This window comes from Dendropsophus ebraccatus, chromosome 4, assembly GCF_027789765.1.
Source record: "Dendropsophus ebraccatus isolate aDenEbr1 chromosome 4, aDenEbr1.pat, whole genome shotgun sequence".
NCBI lineage: Eukaryota > Metazoa > Chordata > Amphibia > Anura > Hylidae > Dendropsophus > Dendropsophus ebraccatus.
In genome coordinates, this window is record NC_091457.1 from 4,026,628 (window position 1) to 4,029,378 (window position 2,751).

The 2,751-nt window shown below is 48.5% G+C and overlaps 1 protein-coding gene across 3 annotated transcripts in view; it reads right to left on the bottom strand.

Annotated features, from left to right (window-relative positions):
* Window positions 1-1,738, bottom strand: part of STK33 (serine/threonine kinase 33) — a 34,938-nt gene extending 33,200 nt beyond the window's left edge. The window contains exon 1 of one of the 3 annotated variants that reach the window (XM_069968022.1): window positions 1,589-1,738. The gene's annotated coding sequence lies outside the window, so the exon portion shown is untranslated. Of the gene's footprint in view, window positions 1-1,337; window positions 1,437-1,588 lie in introns of those variants that run through there. The other 2 variants (XM_069968024.1, XM_069968023.1) reach the window with 2 other exon arrangements.
* Window positions 1,739-2,751: the final 1,013 nt, after the last annotated feature.

A 2,751-nucleotide genomic window follows, 5' to 3' on the forward strand; every position in this document is an offset into this window, starting at 1 on the left:
TCCTCCCCCCCCCCCCCCCCCCCCCCCCGGCACCATCAGGAGCAGGATCTCCTCTCACCATGAGAGCAGGATCACCTTTCGCCTCTCACCACCTGGGCAGGATCACCTCAATCCTCGTGGGCAGGATTGCCTCTCGGCATGCGGGCAGAAACGCCTCCCCCCCCCACACACACACACACCAGAAACAAGATCACCTCTCAGCACCCGTCAGCAGGTTCACCTCTTGCTTCTCACTACCTGGGCAGGATCACCTCTTTCCCCCCACCACCAGTAGCAGGATCAGTGTATAGTAACATACAGGAGACCTCTATGACCCTTGTATTACTGTCACTACCTCTGCTTGCTGTCAGTGTATAGTAACATACAGGAGACCTCTATGACCCTTGTATTACTGTCACTACTTCTGCTTGCTGTCAGTGTATAGTAACATACAGGAGACCTCTATGACCCTTGTATTACTGTCACTACCTCTGCTTGCTGTCAGTGTATAGTAACATACAGGAGACCTCTATGACCCTTGTATTACTGTCACTACCTCTGCTTGCTGTCAGTGCATAGTAACATACAGGACACCTCTATGACCCCTGTATTACTGTGACTACCTCTGCTTGCTGTCAGTGTATAGTAACATACAGGACACCTCTATGACCCCTGTATTACCGTCACTACCTCTGCTTGCTGTCAGTGCATAGTAACATACAGGACACCTCTATGACCCTTGTATTACTGTCACTACCTCTGCTTGCTGTCAGTGCATAGTAACATACAGGACACCTCTATGACCCCTGTATTACTGTGACTACCTCTGCTTTCTGTCAGTGTATAGTAACCTATAGGAGACCTGTTACCCCTGTATTACTGTCACTACCTCTGCTTGCTGTCAGTGCATAGTAACATACAGGACACCTCTATGACCCCTGTATTACTGTCACTACCTCTGCTTGCTGTCAGTGCATAGTAACATACAGGACACCTCTATGACCCCTGTATTACTGTCACTACCTCTGCTTTCTGTCAGTGTATAGTAACCTATAGGAGACCTCTGTTACCCCTGTATTACTGTCACTACCTCTGCTTGCTGTCAGTGCATAGTAACATACAGGACACCTCTATGACCCCTGTATTACTGTGACTACCTCTGCTTTCTGTCAGTGTATAGTAACCTATAGGAGACCTCTGTTACCCCTGTATTACTGTCACTACCTCTGCTTGCTGTCAGTGCATAGTAACATACAGGACACCTCTATGACCCCTGTATTACTGTGACTACCTCTGCTTTCTGTCAGTGTATAGTAACCTATAGGAGACCTCTGTTACCCCTGTATTACTGTCACTACCTCTGCTTGCTGTCAGTGATGCTTCCATGTCCCTGTCATACTCTCATGGCTCATATTCACACAGATAAGCCGCGGTTTCTGGCCCGGGTGTGGCCCCTGTGGCCCCTGTGGCCCTGGAGCCTCCCCCGTCGGGGCCCGCACATCGCTCGGTCCACTCTGGCTGCTGCCTCTCTAGTTACCATGGCAACCAGACAACTCACACACCGCGGCCTGTGCCGGTCGCCCGCTTCACCCCCAGAGGTCCCGCTTACCGTCAGCCGACCGCGGACGGAGTGGAGAGCAGCCCGGACACCCGCCTTACCCGCCGGCACCGAACTCTGCCCAAAACTTTCCAGGTATCAGCCGGGAAGAGAAGTGCAGGTACGGGGCGCGGGGAGGTCCAAACCTCCTCCAATGGCGACACTCAGGTTGGGCAAGAAATCTCGCAAGCCAATCACTGTCCAGAACTGAAAAATGTGAGGATGGTTAGGACCAATCCGGAGCAGGGGGCGGGGCTTCTGCAAATGATTGAAGCTTTAGAGATTGACGGAAAAGTCCGGAGCCGCCGAGAATTCTGTCACCTCATACTATATCCAGTCATATATCACCTCATACTATATCCTGTCATATATCACCTCATACTATATCCTGTCATATATCACCTCATACTATATCCAGTCATATATCACCTCATACTATATCCTGTCATATATCACCTCATACTATATCCTGTCATATATCACCTCATACTATATCCAGTCATATATCACCTCAGTGTCGGACTGGAGTCCTTGGGCCCACCAGGGGAAATCATTCTTGGGGCCCACCCTTCTGCCACTATACTTATGTATGGTAACATTAATAAGGGTCCAGTAACACGGCGTGATATGGGGCAGTGTAGGGCTGCAAACGATTGCTAATCAGCAGGGCAGGAATACACAGAGATGTGCGGCCAACAACGATTTTTACAGCCGCACAAAAGATCAAATCAGCCGACTATCGTCCATTTGCTCGCTTGTCAGCTGATCTCTGGCACTTTTACATGGGGCTTCCTAGGAGCGCTTGTTACCGATAATTGGCCGGTGTAATTGGGCTATAAGACAATTTTCTTTGCATGATAACACTGTATACTACTGTATGCTACCAATAGCACCAGTATATAAAGAGCAAATATCCCCACACATATTACTGCCATACTGTTACTGACCAAATCCTGTATACTGAGAGTGATATTACCAATAATACCAGTATATAAGGGGGAAATATTATCACCATACATATTACCGCCATACTGTTACTGACCAAATCCTGTATACCAATAATACCAGAATACAAGGGGGAAATATTACACCACACCACAACCATCACTACCATATTGTTACTGACCAAATCCAGTATACTGAGACCAATAAAACACAGTACCGGATTACAAGTG